Here is an 18986-nt window from a genome sequence, read left to right as displayed (position 1 = left end):
GCTGTGCCGTGCCGTGGAAAGGTGCGAAAACACGGACACAAGACACAGGCGGTTCGACAAAGCATCCATCTCTTCTAGCGGCGAAAGATAAATTTTTGTTTACAAATATGCAATTGTGCACTGCTACAAAACTATAAGCCCTGGCGTATTTCAGAACAGTCCTGTCGTGTCATACTCTTGTTATTTCTAGAGACACTTTGTCTGTCTTCATTTTTTGGCTACCCCTGCCAGCCCTCTTTTCCAGAGTTCCCTGGCGGTCACCGATCCGAATACTAACGTTGTTGCTTATCGTCGTTGATCGTACCAGAACAGTTGATTTTCTGTTTTTTTAGTTTTTTATTTAATTACTTAGTTTTTGGAATTTAGCGCTCTGACGCATTTCAAGTGCACATCTGTCGATTCGCAGTGTTTCGTTACTTTCAAGGAGTTCCTACCACCCTTCCTTGGCGCATTCTTGCTCAAACTGAGTTCATTACTGTAATTTCGCATCTTACGTTTAATACAGTAGTTTAAAATGCTTGTGGGAGCATCTTTGTCGCACCTGAGAGTTAGTACGAAAAGAGGGCTGCCAGGTGTAGTGATATGAAATTTAAAATAAGAGAGAGAGCCAACAGCACCCGGTGTTCCCAGGCGGTCACCCATCCAAGTACTAACCGGGCCCGATGTTGCTTAACTTCGGTGATCGGACGAGAACCGGTGTATTCAACATGGCATGGCCGTTGGCGTCCTTATACTGTAGCCGCACGGCAGAAGAAGCCTTCGCCTCTCCTCCCAACACACGCAATCGCCATTTTCGGTGGCACATTTGACGCAAAGCACGTCCTTCCACCTCGACACTCGCGGGAGACGCACCTTGTTATTGTTATCCAGCGCAGGTCTTACGCGCGGCCGGGCGGCGGGTGGACTGCGCGGGGTGTGGCAGTGTCCTGCTGGACCGAGGGAAGCGTTCTCACCTGCCTGACACGCGTCGCGCTTCCAGATATTTGCGTAATTCGCACGGTGCATTCTCGGCTGTCCACTTCTGTCCCGACTTGTCCCGACTTTGCTCGACTGCCGCTCGCTGCCGCTCGGGTCGTGGTCCATATGACAGCACAAGCACGAGAAACATCTGCGAGACTGGCGCCGGACTGACCGGCGTGTCCGAGGCGCCGTGTGCGGCCGTTCGGAGCTACTAGTGCAGCGCTGTGCCGTGCCGTGGAAAGGTGCGAAAACACGGACACAAGACACAGGCGGTTCGACAAAGCATCCATCTCTTCTAGCGGCGAAAGATAAATTTTTGTTTACAAATATGCAATTGTGCACTGCTACAAAACTATAAGCCCTGGCGTATTTCAGAACAGTCCTGTCGTGTCATACTCTTGTTATTTCTAGAGACACTGTGTCTGTCTTCATTTTTTGGCTACCCCTGCCAGCCCTCTTTTCCAGAGTTCCCTGGCGGTCACCGATCCGAATACTAACGTTGTTGCTTATCGTCGGTGATCGTACCAGAACAGTTGATTTTCTGTTTTTTTAGTTTTTTATTTAATTACTTAGTTTTTGGAATTTAGCGCTCTGACGCATTTCAAGTGCACATCTGTCGATTCGCAGTGTTTCGTTACTTTCAAGGAGTTCCTACCACCCTTCCTTGGCGCATTCTTGCTCAAACTGAGTTCATTACTGTAATTTCGCATCTTACGTTTAATACAGTACTTTAAAATGCTTGTGGGAGCATCTTTGTCGCACCTGAGAGTTAGTATGAAAAGAGGGCTGCCAGGTGTAGTGACATGAAATTTAAAAGAAGAGAGAGAGCCAACAGCACCCGGTGTTCCCAGGCGGTCACCCATCCAAGTACTAACCGGGCCCGATGTTGCTTAACTTCGGTGATCGGACGAGAACCGGTGTATTCAACATGGCATGGCCGTTGGCGTCCTTATACTGTAGCCGCACGGCAGAAGAAGCCTTCGCCTCTCCTCCCAACACACGCAATCGCCATTTTCGGTGGCACATTTGACGCAAAGCACGTCCTTCCACCTCGACACTCGCGGGAGACGCACCTTGTTATTGTTATCCAGCGCAGGTCTTGCGCGCGGCCGGGCGGCGGGTGGACTGCGCGGGGTGTGGCAGTGTCCTGCTGGACCGAGGGAAGCGTTCTCACCTGCCTGACACGCGTCGCGCTTCCAGATATTTGCGTAATTCGCACGGTGCATTCTCGGCTGTCCACTTCTGTCCCGACTTGTCCCGACTTTGCTCGACTGCCGCTCTCTGCCGCTCGGGTCGTGGTCCATATGACAGCACAAGCACGAGAAACATCTGCGAGACTGGCGCCGGACTGACCGGCGTGTCCGAGGCGCCGTGTGCGGCCGTTCGGAGCTACAAGTGCAGCGCTGTGCCGTGCCGTGGAAAGGTGCGAAAACACGGACACAAGACACAGGCGGTTCGACAAAGCATCCATCTCTTCTAGCGGCGAAAGATAAATTTTTGTTTACAAATATGCAATTGTGCACTGCTACAAAACTATAAGCCCTGGCGTATTTCAGAACAGTCCTGTCGTGTCATACTCTTGTTATTTCTAGAGACACTGTGTCTGTCTTCATTTTTTGGCTACCCCTGCCAGCCCTCTTTTCCAGAGTTCCCTGGCGGTCACCGATCCGAATACTAACGTTGTTGCTTATCGTCGGTGATCGTACCAGAACAGTTGATTTTCTGTTTTTTTAGTTTTTTATTTAATTACTTAGTTTTTGGAATTTAGCGCTCTGACGCATTTCAAGTGCACATCTGTCGATTCGCAGTGTTTCGTTACTTTCAAGGAGTTCCTACCACCCTTCCTTGGCGCATTCTTGCTCAAACTGAGTTCATTACTGTAATTTCGCATCTTACGTTTAATACAGTAGTTTAAAATGCTTGTGGGAGCATCTTTGTCGCACCTGAGAGTTAGTATGAAAAGAGGGCTGCCAGGTGTAGTGACATGAAATTTAAAAGAAGAGAGAGAGCCAACAGCACCCGGTGTTCCCAGGCGGTCACCCATCCAAGTACTAACCGGGCCCGATGTTGCTTAACTTCGGTGATCGGACGAGAACCGGTGTATTCAACATGGCATGGCCGTTGGCGTCCTTATACTGTAGCCGCACGGCAGAAGAAGCCTTCGCCTCTCCTCCCAACACACGCAATCGCCATTTTCGGTGGCACATTTGACGCAAAGCACGTCCTTCCACCTCGACACTCGCGGGAGACGCACCTTGTTATTGTTATCCAGCGCAGGCCTTGCGCGCGGCCGGGCGGCGGGTGGACTGCGCGGGGTGTGGCAGTGTCCTGCTGGACCGAGGGAAGCGTTCTCACCTGCCTGACACGCGTCGCGCTTCCAGATATTTGCGTAATTCGCACGGTGCATTCTCGGCTGTCCACTTCTGTCCCGACTTGTCCCGACTTTGCTCGACTGCCGCTCTCTGCCGCTCGGGTCGTGGTCCATATGACAGCACAAGCACGAGAAACATCTGCGAGACTGGCGCCGGACTGACCGGCGTGTCCGAGGCGCCGTGTGCGGCCGTTCGGAGCTACAAGTGCAGCGCTGTGCCGTGCCGTGGAAAGGTGCGAAAACACGGACACAAGACACAGGCGGTTCGACAAAGCATCCATCTCTTCTAGCGGCGAAAGATAAATTTTTGTTTACAAATATGCAATTGTGCACTGCTACAAAACTATAAGCCCTGGTGTATTTCAGAACAGTCCTGTCGTGTCATACTCTTGTTATTTCTAGAGACACTTTGTCTGTCTTCATTTTTTGGCTACCCCTGCCAGCCCTCTTTTCCAGAGTTCCCTGGCGGTCACCGATCCGAATACTAACGTTGTTGCTTATCGTCGTTGATCGTACCAGAACAGTTGATTTTCTGTTTTTTTAGTTTTTTATTTAATTACTTAGTTTTTGGAATTTAGCGCTCTGACGCATTTCAAGTGCACATCTGTCGATTCGCAGTGTTTCGTTACTTTCAAGGAGTTCCTACCACCCTTCCTTGGCGCATTCTTGCTCAAACTGAGTTCATTACTGTAATTTCGCATCTTACGTTTAATACAGTAGTTTAAAATGCTTGTGGGAGCATCTTTGTCGCACCTGAGAGTTAGTATGAAAAGAGGGCTGCCAGGTGTAGTGACATGAAATTTAAAAGAAGAGAGAGAGCCAACAGCACCCGGTGTTCCCAGGCGGTCACCCATCCAAGTACTAACCGGGCCCGATGTAGCTTAACTTCGGTGATCGGACGAGAACCGGTGTATTCAACATGGCATGGCCGTTGGCGTCCTTATACTGTAGCCGCACGGCAGAAGAAGCCTTCGCCTCTCCTCCCAACACACGCAATCGCCATTTTCGGTGGCACATTTGACGCAAAGCACGTCCTTCCACCTCGACCCTCGCGGGAGACGCACCTTGTTATTGTTATCCAGCGCAGGTCTAGCGCGCGGCCGGGCGGCGGGTGGACTGCGCGGGGTGTGGCAGTGTCCTGCTGGACCGAGGGAAGCGTTCTCACCTGCCTGACACGCGTCGCGCTTCCAGATATTTGCGTAATTCGCACGGTGCATTCTCGGCTGTCCACTTCTGTCCCGACTTGTCCCGACTTTGCTCGACTGCCGCTCGCTGCCGCTCGGGTCGTGGTCCATATGACAGCACAAGCACGAGAAACATCTGCGAGACTGGCGCCGGACTGACCGGCGTGTCCGAGGCGCCGTGTGCGGCCGTTCGGAGCTACTAGTGCAGCGCTGTGCCGTGCCGTGGAAAGGTGCGAAAACAAGGACACAAGACACAGGCGGTTCGACGAAGCATCCATCTCTTCTAGCGGCGAAAGATAAATTTTTGTTTACAAATATGCAATTGTGCACTGCTACAAAACTATAAGCCCTGGCGTATTTCAGAACAGTCCTGTCGTGTCATACTCTTGTTATTTCTAGAGACACTTTGTCTGTCTTCATTTTTTGGCTACCCCTGCCAGCCATCTTTTCCAGAGTTCCCTGGCGGTCACCGTACCGAATACTAACGTTGTTGCTTATCGTCGGTGATCGTACAAGAACAGTTGATTTTCTGTTTTTTTAGTTTTTTATTTAATTACTTAGTTTTTGGAATTTAGCGCTCTGACGCATTTCAAGTGCACATCTGTCGATTCGCAGTGTTTCGTTACTTTCAAGGAGTTCCTACCACCCTTCCTTGGCGCATTCTTGCTCAAACTGAGTTCATTACTGTAATTTCGCATCTTACGTTTAATACAGTAGTTTAAAATGCTTGTGGGAGCATCTTTGTCGCACCTGAGAGTTAGTATGAAAAGAGGGCTGCCAGGTGTAGTGACATGAAATTTAAAAGAAGAGAGAGAGCCAACAGCACCCGGTGTTCCCAGGCGGTCACCCATCCAAGTACTAACCGGGCCCGATGTTATTAACTTCGGTGATCGGACGAGAACCGGTGTATTCAACATGGCATGGCCGTTGGCGTCCTTATACTGTAGCCGCACGGCAGAAGAAGCCTTCGCCTCTCCTCCCAACACACGCAATCGCCATTTTCGGTGGCACATTTGACGCAAAGCACGTCCTTCCACCTCGACACTCGCGGGAGACGCACCTTGTTATTGTTATCCAGCGCAGGTCTTGCGCGCGGCCGGGCGGCGGGTGGACTGCGCGGGGTGTGGCAGTGTCCTGCTGGACCGAGGGAAGCGTTCTCACCCGCCTGACACGCGTCGCGCTTCCAGATATTTGCGTAATTCGCACGGTGCATTCTCGGCTGTCCACTTCTGTCCCGACTTGTCCCGACTTTGCTCGACTGCCGCTCGCTGCCGCTCGGGTCGTGGTCCATATGACAGCACAAGCACGAGAAACATCTGCGAGACTGGCGCCGGACTGACCGGCGTGTCCGAGGCGCCGTGTGCGGCCGTTCGGAGCTACTAGTGCAGCGCTGTGCCGTGCCGTGGAAAGGTGCGAAAACACGGACACAAGACACAGGCGGTTCGACAAAGCATCCATCTCTTCTAGCGGCGAAAGATAAATTTTTGTTTACAAATATGCAATTGTGCACTGCTACAAAACTATAAGCCCTGGCGTATTTCAGAACAGTCCTGTCGTGTCATACTCTTGTTATTTCTAGAGACACTTTGTCTGTCTTCATTTTTTGGCTACCCCTGCCAGCCCTCTTTTCCAGAGTTCCCTGGCGGTCACCGATCCGAATACTAACGTTGTTGCTTATCGTCGTTGATCGTACCAGAACAGTTGATTTTCTGTTTTTTTAGTTTTTTATTTAATTACTTAGTTTTTGGAATTTAGCGCTCTGACGCATTTCAAGTGCACATCTGTCGATTCGCAGTGTTTCGTTACTTTCAAGGAGTTCCTACCACCCTTCCTTGGCGCATTCTTGCTCAAACTGAGTTCATTACTGTAATTTCGCATCTTACGTTTAATACAGTAGTTTAAAATGCTTGTGGGAGCATCTTTGTCGCACCTGAGAGTTAGTATGAAAAGAGGGCTGCCAGGTGTAGTGACATGAAATTTAAAAGAAGAGAGAGAGCCAACAGCACCCGGTGTTCCCAGGCGGTCACCCATCCAAGTACTAACCGGGCCCGATGTAGCTTAACTTTGGTGATCGGACGAGAACCGGTGTATTCAACATGGCATGGCCGTTGGCGTCCTTATACTGTAGCCGCACGGCAGAAGAAGCCTTCGCCTCTCCTCCCAACACACGCAATCGCCATTTTCGGTGGCACATTTGACGCAAAGCACGTCCTTCCACCTCGACCCTCGCGGGAGACGCACCTTGTTATTGTTATCCAGCGCAGGTCTAGCGCGCGGCCGGGCGGCGGGTGGACTGCGCGGGGTGTGGCAGTGTCCTGCTGGACCGAGGGAAGCGTTCTCACCTGCCTGACACGCGTCGCGCTTCCAGATATTTGCGTAATTCGCACGGTGCATTCTCGGCTGTCCACTTCTGTCCCGACTTGTCCCGACTTTGCTCGACTGCCGCTCGCTGCCGCTCGGGTCGTGGTCCATATGACAGCACAAGCACGAGAAACATCTGCGAGACTGGCGCCGGACTGACCGGCGTGTCCGAGGCGCCGTGTGCGGCCGTTCGGAGCTACTAGTGCAGCGCTGTGCCGTGCCGTGGAAAGGTGCGAAAACAAGGACACAAGACACAGGCGGTTCGACGAAGCATCCATCTCTTCTAGCGGCGAAAGATAAATTTTTGTTTACAAATATGCAATTGTGCACTGCTACAAAACTATAAGCCCTGGCGTATTTCAGAACAGTCCTGTCGTGTCATACTCTTGTTATTTCTAGAGACACTTTGTCTGTCTTCATTTTTTGGCTACCCCTGCCAGCCATCTTTTCCAGAGTTCCCTGGCGGTCACCGTACCGAATACTAACGTTGTTGCTTATCGTCGGTGATCGTACAAGAACAGTTGATTTTCTGTTTTTTTAGTTTTTTATTTAATTACTTAGTTTTTGGAATTTAGCGCTCTGACGCATTTCAAGTGCACATCTGTCGATTCGCAGTGTTTCGTTACTTTCAAGGAGTTCCTACCACCCTTCCTTGGCGCATTCTTGCTCAAACTGAGTTCATTACTGTAATTTCGCATCTTACGTTTAATACAGTAGTTTAAAATGCTTGTGGGAGCATCTTTGTCGCACCTGAGAGTTAGTATGAAAAGAGGGCTGCCAGGTGTAGTGACATGAAATTTAAAAGAAGAGAGAGAGCCAACAGCACCCGGTGTTCCCAGGCGGTCACCCATCCAAGTACTAACCGGGCCCGATGTTATTAACTTCGGTGATCGGACGAGAACCGGTGTATTCAACATGGCATGGCCGTTGGCGTCCTTATACTGTAGCCGCACGGCAGAAGAAGCATTCGCCTCTCCTCCCAACACACGCAATCGCCATTTTCGGTGGCACATTTGACGCAAAGCACGTCCTTCCACCTCGACACTCGCGGGAGACGCACCTTGTTATTGTTATCCAGCGCAGGTCTTGCGCGCGGCCGGGCGGCGGGTGGACTGCGCGGGGTGTGGCAGTGTCCTGCTGGACCGAGGGAAGCGTTCTCACCTGCCTGACACGCGTCGCGCTTCCAGATATTTGCGTAATTCGCACGGTGCATTCTCGGCTGTCCACTTCTGTCCCGACTTGTCCCGACTTTGCTCGACTGCCGCTCGCTGCCGCTCGGGTCGTGGTCCATATGACAGCACAAGCACGAGAAACATCTGCGAGACTGGCGCCGGACTGACCGGCGTGTCCGAGGCGCCGTGTGCGGCCGTTCGGAGCTACTAGTGCAGCGCTGTGCCGTGCCGTGGAAAGGTGCGAAAACACGGACACAAGACACAGGCGGTTCGACAAAGCATCCATCTCTTCTAGCGGCGAAAGATAAATTTTTGTTTACAAATATGCAATTGTGCACTGCTACAAAACTATAAGCCCTGGCGTATTTCAGAACAGTCCTGTCGTGTCATACTCTTGTTATTTCTAGAGACACTTTGTCTGTCTTCATTTTTTGGCTACCCCTGCCAGCCCTCTTTTCCAGAGTTCCCTGGCGGTCACCGATCCGAATACTAACGTTGTTGCTTATCGTCGTTGATCGTACCAGAACAGTTGATTTTCTGTTTTTTTAGTTTTTTATTTAATTACTTAGTTTTTGGAATTTAGCGCTCTGACGCATTTCAAGTGCACATCTGTCGATTCGCAGTGTTTCGTTACTTTCAAGGAGTTCCTACCACCCTTCCTTGGCGCATTCTTGCTCAAACTGAGTTCATTACTGTAATTTCGCATCTTACGTTTAATACAGTAGTTTAAAATGCTTGTGGGAGCATCTTTGTCGCACCTGAGAGTTAGTATGAAAAGAGGGCTGCCAGGTGTAGTGACATGAAATTTAAAAGAAGAAAGAGAGCCAACAGCACCCGGTGTTCCCAGGCGGTCACCCATCCAAGTACTAACCGGGCCCGATGTAGCTTAACTTCGGTGATCGGACGAGAACCGGTGTATTCAACATGGCATGGCCGTTGGCGTCCTTATACTGTAGCCGCACGGCAGAAGAAGCCTTCGCCTCTCCTCCCAACACACGCAATCGCCATTTTCGGTGGCACATTTGACGCAAAGCACGTCCTTCCACCTCGACCCTCGCGGGAGACGCACCTTGTTATTGTTATCCAGCGCAGGTCTAGCGCGCGGCCGGGCGGCGGGTGGACTGCGCGGGGTGTGGCAGTGTCCTGCTGGACCGAGGGAAGCGTTCTCACCTGCCTGACACGCGTCGCGCTTCCAGATATTTGCGTAATTCGCACGGTGCATTCTCGGCTGTCCACTTCTGTCCCGACTTGTCCCGACTTTGCTCGACTGCCGCTCGCTGCCGCTCTGGTCGTGGTCCATATGACAGCACAGGCACGAGAAACATCTGCGAGACTGGCGCCGGACTGACCGGCGTGTCCGAGGCGCCGTGTGCGGCCGTTCGGAGCTACTAGTGCAGCGCTGTGCCGTGCCGTGGAAAGGTGCGAAAACAAGGACACAAGACACAGGCGGTTCGACGAAGCATCCATCTCTTCTAGCGGCGAAAGATAAATTTTTGTTTACAAATATGCAATTGTGCACTGCTACAAAACTATAAGCCCTGGCGTATTTCAGAACAGTCCTGTCGTGTCATACTCTTGTTATTTCTAGAGACACTTTGTCTGTCTTCATTTTTTGGCTACCCCTGCCAGCCATCTTTTCCAGAGTTCCCTGGCGGTCACCGTACCGAATACTAACGTTGTTGCTTATCGTCGGTGATCGTACCAGAACAGTTGATTTTCTGTTTTTTTAGTTTTTTATTTAATTACTTAGTTTTTGGAATTTAGCGCTCTGACGCATTTCAAGTGCACATCTGTCGATTCGCAGTGTTTCGTTACTTTCAAGGAGTTCCTACCACCCTTCCTTGGCGCATTCTTGCTCAAACTGAGTTCATTACTGTAATTTCGCATCTTACGTTTAATACAGTAGTTTAAAATGCTTGTGGGAGCATCTTTGTCGCACCTGAGAGTTAGTATGAAAAGAGGGCTGCCAGGTGTAGTGACATGAAATTTAAAAGAAGAGAGAGAGCCAACAGCACCCGGTGTTCCCAGGCGGTCACCCATCCAAGTACTAACCGGGCCCGATGTAGCTTAACTTCGGTGATCGGACGAGAACCGGTGTATTCAACATGGCATGGCCGTTGGCGTCCTTATACTGTAGCCGCACGGCAGAAGAAGCCTTCGCCTCTCCTCCCAACACACGCAATCGCCATTTTCGGTGGCACATTTGACGCAAAGCACGTCCTTCCACCTCGACCCTCGCGGGAGACGCACCTTGTTATTGTTATCCAGCGCAGGTCTAGCGCGCGGCCGGGCGGCGGGTGGACTGCGCGGGGTGTGGCAGTGTCCTGCTGGACCGAGGGAAGCGTTCTCACCTGCCTGACACGCGTCGCGCTTCCAGATATTTGCGTAATTCGCACGGTGCATTCTCGGCTGTCCACTTCTGTCCCGACTTGTCCCGACTTTGCTCGACTGCCGCTCGCTGCCGCTCGGGTCGTGGTCCATATGACAGCACAGGCACGAGAAACATCTGCGAGACTGGCGCCGGACTGACCGGCGTGTCCGAGGCGCCGTGTGCGGCCGTTCGGAGCTACTAGTGCAGCGCTGTGCCGTGCCGTGGAAAGGTGCGAAAACAAGGACACAAGACACAGGCGGTTCGACGAAGCATCCATCTCTTCTAGCGGCGAAAGATAAATTTTTGTTTACAAATATGCAATTGTGCACTGCTACAAAACTATAAGCCCTGGCGTATTTCAGAACAGTCCTGTCGTGTCATACTCTTGTTATTTCTAGAGACACTTTGTCTGTCTTCATTTTTTGGCTACCCCTGCCAGCCATCTTTTCCAGAGTTCCCTGGCGGTCACCGTACCGAATACTAACGTTGTTGCTTATCGTCGGTGATCGTACCAGAACAGTTGATTTTCTGTTTTTTTAGTTTTTTATTTAATTACTTAGTTTTTGGAATTTAGCGCTCTGACGCATTTCAAGTGCACATCTGTCGATTCGCAGTGTTTCGTTACTTTCAAGGAGTTCCTACCACCCTTCCTTGGCGCATTCTTGCTCAAACTGAGTTCATTACTGTAATTTCGCATCTTACGTTTAATACAGTAGTTTAAAATGCTTGTGGGAGCATCTTTGTCGCACCTGAGAGTTAGTATGAAAAGAGGGCTGCCAGGTGTAGTGACATGAAATTTAAAAGAAGAGAGAGAGCCAACAGCACCCGGTGTTCCCAGGCGGTCACCCATCCAAGTACTAACCGGGCCCGATGTTGCTTAACTTCGGTGATCGGACGAGAACCGGTGTATTCAACATGGCATGGCCGTTGGCGTCCTTATACTGTAGCCGCACGGCAGAAGAAGCCTTCGCCTCTTCTCCCAACACACGCAATCGCCATTTTCGGTGGCACATTTGACGCAAAGCACGTCCTTCCACCTCGACACTCGCGGGAGACGCACCTTGTTATTGTTATCCAGCGCAGGTCTTGCGCGCGGCCGGGCGGCGGGTGGACTGCGCGGGGTGTGGCAGTGTCCTGCTGGACCGAGGGAAGCGTTCTCACCTGCCTGACACGCGTCGCGCTTCCAGATATTTGCGTAATTCGCACGGTGCATTCTCGGCTGTCCACTTCTGTCCCGACTTGTCCCGACTTTGCTCGACTGCCGCTCGCTGCCGCTCGGGTCGTGGTCCATATGACAGCACAAGCACGAGAAACATCTGCGAGACTGGCGCCGGACTGACCGGCGTGTCCGAGGCGCCGTGTGCGGCCGTTCGGAGCTACTAGTGCAGCGCTGTGCCGTGCCGTGGAAAGGTGCGAAAACACGGACACAAGACACAGGCGGTTCGCCAAAGCATCCATCTCTTCTAGCGGCGAAAGATAAATTTTCGTTTACAAATATGCAATTGTGCACTGCTACAAAACTATAAGCCCTGGCGTATTTCAGAACAGTCCTGTCGTGTCATACTCTTGTTATTTCTAGAGACACTTTGTCTGTCTTCATTTTTTGGCTACCCCTGCCAGCCCTCTTTTCCAGAGTTCCCTGGCGGTCACCGATCCGAATACTAACGTTGTTGCTTATCGTCGGTGATCGTACCAGAACAGTTGATTTTCTGTTTTTTTAGTTTTTTATTTAATTACTTAGTTTTTGGAATTTAGCGCTCTGACGCATTTCAAGTGCACATCTGTCGATTCGCAGTGTTTCGTTACTTTCAAGGAGTTCCTACCACCCTTCCTTGGCGCATTCTTGCTCAAACTGAGTTCATTACTGTAATTTCGCATCTTACGTTTAATACAGTAGTTTAAAATGCTTGTGGGAGCATCTTTGTCGCACCTGAGAGTTAGTATGAAAAGAGGGCTGCCAGGTGTAGTGACATGAAATTTAAAAGAAGAGAGAGAGCCAACAGCACCCGGTGTTCCCAGGCGGTCACCCATCCAAGTACTAACCGGGCCCGATGTTATTAACTTCGGTGATCGGACGAGAACCGGTGTATTCAACATGGCATGGCCGTTGGCGTCCTTATACTGTAGCCGCACGGCAGAAGAAGCCTTCGCCTCTCCTCCCAACACACGCAATCGCCATTTTCGGTGGCACATTTGACGCAAAGCACGTCCTTCCACCTCGACACTCGCGGGAGACGCACCTTGTTATTGTTATCCAGCGCAGGTCTAGCGCGCGGCCGGGCGGCGGGTGGACTGCGCGGGGTGTGGCAGTGTCCTGCTGGACCGAGGGAAGCGTTCTCACCTGCCTGACACGCGTCGCGCTTCCAGATATTTGCGTAATTCGCACGGTGCATTCTCGGCTGTCCACTTCTGTCCCGACTTGTCCCGACTTTGCTCGACTGCCGCTCGCTGCCGCTCGGGTCGTGGTCCATATGACAGCACAAGCACGAGAAACATCTGCGAGACTGGCGCCGGACTGACCGGCGTGTCCGAGGCGCCGTGTGCGGCCGTTCGGAGCTACTAGTGCAGCGCTGTGCCGTGCCGTGGAAAGGTGCGAAAACACGGACACAAGACACAGGCGGTTCGACAAAGCATCCATCTCTTCTAGCGGCGAAAGATAAATTTTTGTTTACAAATATGCAATTGTGCACTGCTACAAAACTATAAGCCCTGGCGTATTTCAGAACAGTCCTGTCGTGTCATACTCTTGTTATTTCTAGAGACACTTTGTCTGTCTTCATTTTTTGGCTACCCCTGCCAGCCCTCTTTTCCAGAGTTCCCTGGCGGTCACCGATCCGAATACTAACGTTGTTGCTTATCGTCGGTGATCGTACCAGAACAGTTGATTTTCTGTTTTTTTAGTTTTTTATTTAATTACTTAGTTTTTGGAATTTAGCGCTCTGACGCATTTCAAGTGCACATCTGTCGATTCGCAGTGTTTCGTTACTTTCAAGGAGTTCCTACCACCCTTCCTTGGCGCATTCTTGCTCAAACTGAGTTCATTACTGTAATTTGGCATCTTACGTTTAATTTACAGTAGTTTAAAATGCTTGTGGGAGCATCTTTGTCGCACCTGAGAGTTAGTATGAAAAGAGGGCTGCCAGGTGTAGTGACATGAAATTTAAAAGAAGAGAGAGAGCCAACAGCACCCGGTGTTCATAGGCGGTCACCCATCCAAGTACTAACCGGGCCCGATGTTGCTTAACTTCGGTGATCGGACGAGAACCGGTGTATTCAACATGGCATGGCCGTTGGCGTCCTTATACTGTAGCCGCACGGCAGAAGAAGCCTTCGCCTCTCCTCCCAACACACGCAATCGCCATTTTCGGTGGCACATTTGACGCAAAGCACGTCCTTCCACCTCGACACTCGCGGGAGACGCACCTTGTTATTGTTATCCAGCGCAGGTCTTGCGCGCGGCCGGGCGGCGGGTGGACTGCGCGGGGTGTGGCAGTGTCCTGCTGGACCGAGGGAAGCGTTCTCACCTGCCTGACACGCGTCGCGCTTCCAGATATTTGCGTAATTCGCACGGTGCATTCTCGGCTGTCCACTTCTGTCCCGACTTGTCCCGACTTTGCTCGACTGCCGCTCGCTGCCGCTCGGGTCGTGGTCCATATGACAGCACAAGCACGAGAAACATCTGCGAGACTGGCGCCGGACTGACCGGCGTGTCCGAGGCGCCGTGTGCGGCCGTTCGGAGCTACTAGTGCAGCGCTGTGCCGTGCCGTGGAAAGGTGCGAAAACACGGACACAAGACACAGGCGGTTCGACAAAGCATCCATCTCTTCTAGCGGCGAAAGATAAATTTTTGTTTACAAATATGCAATTGTGCACTGCTACAAAACTATAAGCCCTGGCGTATTTCAGAACAGTCCTGTCGTGTCATACTCTTGTTATTTCTAGAGACACTTTGTCTGTCTTCATTTTTTGGCTACCCCTGCCAGCCCTCTTTTCCAGAGTTCCCTGGCGGTCACCGATCCGAATACTAACGTTGTTGCTTATCGTCGGTGATCGTACCAGAACAGTTGATTTTCTGTTTTTTTAGTTTTTTATTTAATTACTTAGTTTTTGGAATTTAGCGCTCTGACGCATTTCAAGTGCACATCTGTCGATTCGCAGTGTTTCGTTACTTTCAAGGAGTTCCTACCACCCTTCCTTGGCGCATTCTTGCTCAAACTGAGTTCATTACTGTAATTTCGCATCTTACGTTTAATACAGTAGTTTAAAATGCTTGTGGGAGCATCTTTGTCGCACCTGAGAGTTAGTATGAAAAGAGGGCTGCCAGGTGTAGTGACATGAAATTTAAAAGAAGAGAGAGAGCCAACAGCACCCGGTGTTCCCAGGCGGTCACCCATCCAAGTACTAACCGGGCCCGATGTTGCTTAACTTCGGTGATCGGACGAGAACCGGTGTATTCAACATGGTATGGCCGTTGGCGTCCTTATACTGTAGCCGCACGGCAGAAGAAGCCTTCGCCTCTCCTCCCAACACACGCAATCGCCATACTCGGTGGCACATTTGACGCAAAGCACGTCCTTCCACCTCGACACTCGCGGGAGACGCACCTTGTTATTGTTATCCAGCGCAGGTCTTGCGCGCGGCCGGGCGGCGGGTGGACTGCGCGGGGTGTGGCAGTGTCCTGCTGGACCGAGGGAAGCGTTCTCACCTGCCTGACACGCGTCGCGCTTCCAGATATTTGTGTAATTCGCACGGTGCATTCTCGGCTGTCCACTTCTGTCCCGACTTGTCCCGACATTGCTCGACTGCCGCTCGCTGCCGCTCGGGTCGTGGTCCATATGACAGCACAAGCACGAGAAACATCTGCGAGACTGGCGCCGGACTGACCGGCGTGTCCGAGGCGCCGTGTGCGGCCGTTCGGAGCTACTAGTGCAGCGCTGTGCCGTGCCGTGGAAAGGTGCGAAAACACGGACACAAGACACAGGCGGTTCGACAAAGCATCCATCTCTTCTAGCGGCGAAAGATAAATTTTTGTTTACAAATATGCAATTGTGCACTGCTACAAAACTATAAGCCCTGGCGTATTTCAGAACAGTCCTGTCGTGTTATACTCTTGTTATTTCTAGAGACACTTTGTCTGTCTTCATTTTTTGGCTACCCCTGCCAGCCCTCTTTTCCAGAGTTCCCTGGCGGTCACCGATCCAAATACTAACGTTGTTGCTTATCGTCGGTGATCGTACCAGAACAGTTGATTTTCTGTTTTTTTAGTTTTTTATTTAATTACTTAGTTTTTGGAATTTAGCGCTCTGACGCATTTCAAGTGCACATCTGTCGATTCGCAGTGTTTCGTTACTTTCAAGGAGTTCCTACCACCCTTCCTTGGCGCATTCTTGCTCAAACTGAGTTCATTACTGTAATTTCGCATCTTACGTTTAATACAGTAGTTTAAAATGCTTGTGGGAGCATCTTTGTCGCACCTGAGAGTTAGTATGAAAAGAGGGCTGCCAGGTGTAGTGACATGAAATTTAAAAGAAGAGAGAGAGCCAACAGCACCCGGTGTTCCCAGGCGGTCACCCATCCAAGTACTAACCGGGCCCGATGTTGCTTAACTTCGGTGATCGGACGAGAACCGGTGTATTCAACATGGTATGGACGTTGGCGTCCTTATACTCTGCCGCACGGCAGAAGAAGCCTTCGCCTCTCCTCCCAACACACGCAATCGACATTTTCGGTGGCACATTTGACGCAAAGCACGTCCTTCCACCTCGACACTCGCGGGAGACGCACCTTGTTATTGTTATCCAGCGCAGGTCTTGCGCGCGGCCGGGCGGCGGGTGGACTGCGCGGGGTGTGGCAGTGTCCTGCTGGACCGAGGGAAGCGTTCTCACCTGCCTGACACGCGTCGCGCTTCCAGATATTTGCGTAATTCGCACGGTGCATTCTCGGTTGTCCACTTCTGTCCCGACTTGTCCCGAATTTGCTCGACTGCCGCTCGCTGCCGCTCGGGTCGTGGTCCATATGACAGCACAAGCACGAGAAACATCTGCGAGACTGGCGCCGGACTGACCGGCGTGTCCGAGGCGCCGTGTGCGGCCGTTCGGAGCTACTAGTGCAGCGCTGTGCCGTGCCGTGGAAAGGTGCGAAAACACGGACACAAGACACAGGCGGTTCGACAAAGCATCCATCTCTTCTAGCGGCGAAAGATAAATTTTTGTTTACAAATATGCAATTGTGCACTGCTACAAAACTATAAGCCCTGGCGTATTTCAGAACAGTCCTGTCGTGTCATACTCTTGTTATTTCTAGAGACACTTTGTCTGTCTTCATTTTTTGGCTACCCCTGCCAGCCCTCTTTTCCAGAGTTCCCTGGCGGTCACCGATCCGAATACTAACGTTGTTGCTTATCGTCGGTGATCGTACCAGAACAGTTGATTTTCTGTTTTTTTAGTTTTTTATTTAATTACTTAGTTTTTGGAATTTAGCGCTCTGACGCATTTCAAGTGCACATCTGTCGATTCGCAGTGTTTCGTTACTTTCAAGGAGTTCCTACCACCCTTCCTTGGCGCATTCTTGCTCAAACTGAGTTCATTACTGTAATTTCGCATCTTACGTTTAATACAGTAGTTTAAAATGCTTGTGGGAGCATCTTTGTCGCACCTGAGAGTTAGTATGAAAAGAGGGCTGCCAGGTGTAGTGACATGAAATTTAAAAGAAGAGAGAGAGCCAACAGCACCCGGTGTTCCCAGGCGGTCACCCATCCAAGTACTAACCGGGCCCGATGTTGCTTAACTTCGGTGATCGGACGAGAACCGGTGTATTCAACATGGTATGGCCGTTGGCGTCCTTATACTCTAGCCACACGGCAGAAGAAGCCTTCGCCTCTCCTCCCAACACACGCAATCGCCATTTTCGGTGGCACATTTGACGCAAAGCACGTCCTTCCACCTCGACACTCGCGGGAGACGCACCTTGTTATTGTTATCCAGCGCAGGTCTTGCGCGCGGCCGGGCGGCGGGTGGACTGCGCGGGGTGTGGCAGTGTCCTGCTGGACCGAGGGAAGCGTTCTCACCTGCCTGACACGCGTCGCGCTTCCAGATATTTGCGTAATTCGCACGGTGCATTCTCGGTTGTCCACTTCTGTCCCGACTTGTCCCGAATTTGCTCGACTGCCGCTCGCTGCCGCTCGGGTCGTGGTCCATATGACAGCACAAGCACGAGAAACATCTGCGAGACTGGCGCCGGACTGACCGGCGTGTCCGAGGCGCCGTGTGCGGCCGTTCGGAGCTACTAGTGCAGCGCTGTGCCGTGCCGTGGAAAGGTGCGAAAACACGGACACAAGACACAGGCGGTTCGACAAAGCATCCATCTCTTCTAGCGGCGAAAGATAAATTTTTGTTTACAAATATGCAATTGTGCACTGCTACAAAACTATAAGCCCTGGCGTATTTCAGAACAGTCCTGTCGTGTCATACTCTTGTTATTTCTAGAGACACTTTGTCTGTCTTCATTTTTTGGCTACCCCTGCCAGCCCTCTTTTCCAGAGTTCCCTGGCGGTCACCGATCCGAATACTAACGTTGTTGCTTATCGTCGGTGATCGTACCAGAACAGTTGATTTTCTGTTTTTTTAGTTTTTTATTTAATTACTTAGTTTTTGGAATTTAGCGCTCTGACGCATTTCAAGTGCACATCTGTCGATTCGCAGTGTTTCGTTACTTTCAAGGAGTTCCTACCACCCTTCCTTGGCGCATTCTTGCTCAAACTGAGTTCATTACTGTAATTTCGCATCTTACGTTTAATACAGTAGTTTAAAATGCTTGTGGGAGCATCTTTGTCGCACCTGAGAGTTAGTATGAAAAGAGGGCTGCCAGGTGTAGTGACATGAAATTTAAAAGAAGAGAGAGAGCCAACAGCACCCGGTGTTCCCAGGCGGTCACCCATCCAAGTACTAACCGGGCCCGATGTTGCTTAACTTCGGTGATCGGACGAGAACCGGTGTATTCAACATGGTATGGCCGTTGGCGTCCTTATACTCTAGCCACACGGCAGAAGAAGCCTTCGCCTCTCCTCCCAACACACGCAATCGCCATTTTCGGTGGCACATTTGACGCAAAGCACGTCCTTCCACCTCGACACTCGCGGGAGACGCACCTTGTTATTGTTATCCAGCGCAGGTCTTGCGCGCGGCCGGGCGGCGGGTGGACTGCGCGGGGTGTGGCAGTGTCCTGCTGGACCGAGGGAAGCGTTCTCACCTGCCTGACACGCGTCGCGCTTCCAGATATTTGCGTAATTCGCACGGTGCATTCTCGGCTGTCCACTTCTGTCCCGACTTGTCCCGACTTTGCTCGACTGCCGCTCGCTGCCGCTCGGGTCGTGGTCCATATGACAGCACAAGCACGAGAAACATCTGCGAGACTGGCGCCGGACTGACCGGCGTGTCCGAGGCGCCGTGTGTGGCCGTTCGGAGCTACTAGTGCAGCGCTGTGCCGTGCCGTGGAAAGGTGCGAAAACACGGACACAAGACACAGGCAGTTCGACGAAGCATCCATCTCTTCTAGCGGCGAAAGATAAA

The 18986-nt window shown here is 51.4% G+C and overlaps 16 non-coding genes across 16 annotated transcripts; all 16 read right to left on the bottom strand.

Moving 5' to 3' along the window:
• Positions 1-605: 605 nt before the first annotated feature.
• LOC126311526 (5S ribosomal RNA) lies at positions 606-724 on the bottom strand. Its single transcript, XR_007554660.1, has one exon. It is a non-coding gene; the product is annotated as a 5S ribosomal RNA (ribosomal RNA).
• Positions 725-1786: 1062 nt separating this feature from the next.
• Positions 1787-1905, bottom strand: LOC126311525 (5S ribosomal RNA). The gene has a single exon (XR_007554659.1). It is a non-coding gene; the product is annotated as a 5S ribosomal RNA (ribosomal RNA).
• Positions 1906-2967: 1062 nt separating this feature from the next.
• On the bottom strand, positions 2968-3086 carry LOC126311522 (5S ribosomal RNA). The gene has a single exon (XR_007554657.1). It is a non-coding gene; the product is annotated as a 5S ribosomal RNA (ribosomal RNA).
• A 1062-nt stretch (positions 3087-4148) lies between these two features.
• LOC126311579 (5S ribosomal RNA) lies at positions 4149-4267 on the bottom strand. The gene has a single exon (XR_007554708.1). It is a non-coding gene; the product is annotated as a 5S ribosomal RNA (ribosomal RNA).
• Positions 4268-5329: 1062 nt separating this feature from the next.
• LOC126311618 (5S ribosomal RNA) lies at positions 5330-5447 on the bottom strand. Its single transcript, XR_007554744.1, has one exon. It is a non-coding gene; the product is annotated as a 5S ribosomal RNA (ribosomal RNA).
• A 1062-nt stretch (positions 5448-6509) lies between these two features.
• LOC126311608 (5S ribosomal RNA) lies at positions 6510-6628 on the bottom strand. The gene has a single exon (XR_007554735.1). It is a non-coding gene; the product is annotated as a 5S ribosomal RNA (ribosomal RNA).
• Positions 6629-7690: 1062 nt separating this feature from the next.
• Positions 7691-7808, bottom strand: LOC126311617 (5S ribosomal RNA). The gene has a single exon (XR_007554743.1). It is a non-coding gene; the product is annotated as a 5S ribosomal RNA (ribosomal RNA).
• Positions 7809-8870: 1062 nt separating this feature from the next.
• LOC126311577 (5S ribosomal RNA) lies at positions 8871-8989 on the bottom strand. Its single transcript, XR_007554707.1, has one exon. It is a non-coding gene; the product is annotated as a 5S ribosomal RNA (ribosomal RNA).
• A 1062-nt stretch (positions 8990-10051) lies between these two features.
• Positions 10052-10170, bottom strand: LOC126311576 (5S ribosomal RNA). Its single transcript, XR_007554706.1, has one exon. It is a non-coding gene; the product is annotated as a 5S ribosomal RNA (ribosomal RNA).
• Positions 10171-11232: 1062 nt separating this feature from the next.
• Positions 11233-11351, bottom strand: LOC126311521 (5S ribosomal RNA). Its single transcript, XR_007554656.1, has one exon. It is a non-coding gene; the product is annotated as a 5S ribosomal RNA (ribosomal RNA).
• Positions 11352-12413: 1062 nt separating this feature from the next.
• On the bottom strand, positions 12414-12531 carry LOC126311616 (5S ribosomal RNA). Its single transcript, XR_007554742.1, has one exon. It is a non-coding gene; the product is annotated as a 5S ribosomal RNA (ribosomal RNA).
• A 1064-nt stretch (positions 12532-13595) lies between these two features.
• LOC126311601 (5S ribosomal RNA) lies at positions 13596-13714 on the bottom strand. The gene has a single exon (XR_007554728.1). It is a non-coding gene; the product is annotated as a 5S ribosomal RNA (ribosomal RNA).
• Positions 13715-14776: 1062 nt separating this feature from the next.
• LOC126311508 (5S ribosomal RNA) lies at positions 14777-14895 on the bottom strand. The gene has a single exon (XR_007554644.1). It is a non-coding gene; the product is annotated as a 5S ribosomal RNA (ribosomal RNA).
• Positions 14896-15957: 1062 nt separating this feature from the next.
• On the bottom strand, positions 15958-16076 carry LOC126311570 (5S ribosomal RNA). The gene has a single exon (XR_007554700.1). It is a non-coding gene; the product is annotated as a 5S ribosomal RNA (ribosomal RNA).
• A 1061-nt stretch (positions 16077-17137) lies between these two features.
• On the bottom strand, positions 17138-17256 carry LOC126311507 (5S ribosomal RNA). Its single transcript, XR_007554643.1, has one exon. It is a non-coding gene; the product is annotated as a 5S ribosomal RNA (ribosomal RNA).
• A 1062-nt stretch (positions 17257-18318) lies between these two features.
• LOC126311506 (5S ribosomal RNA) lies at positions 18319-18437 on the bottom strand. Its single transcript, XR_007554642.1, has one exon. It is a non-coding gene; the product is annotated as a 5S ribosomal RNA (ribosomal RNA).
• Positions 18438-18986: the final 549 nt, after the last annotated feature.

This window comes from Schistocerca gregaria, unplaced genomic scaffold (genome assembly GCF_023897955.1).
Source record: "Schistocerca gregaria isolate iqSchGreg1 unplaced genomic scaffold, iqSchGreg1.2 ptg000431l, whole genome shotgun sequence".
NCBI classification, from domain to species: Eukaryota; Metazoa; Arthropoda; class Insecta; order Orthoptera; family Acrididae; genus Schistocerca; species Schistocerca gregaria.
The sequence above is the reverse complement of the archived record's forward strand: the minus strand, read 5'-3'. Positions and strand labels throughout refer to the sequence as shown.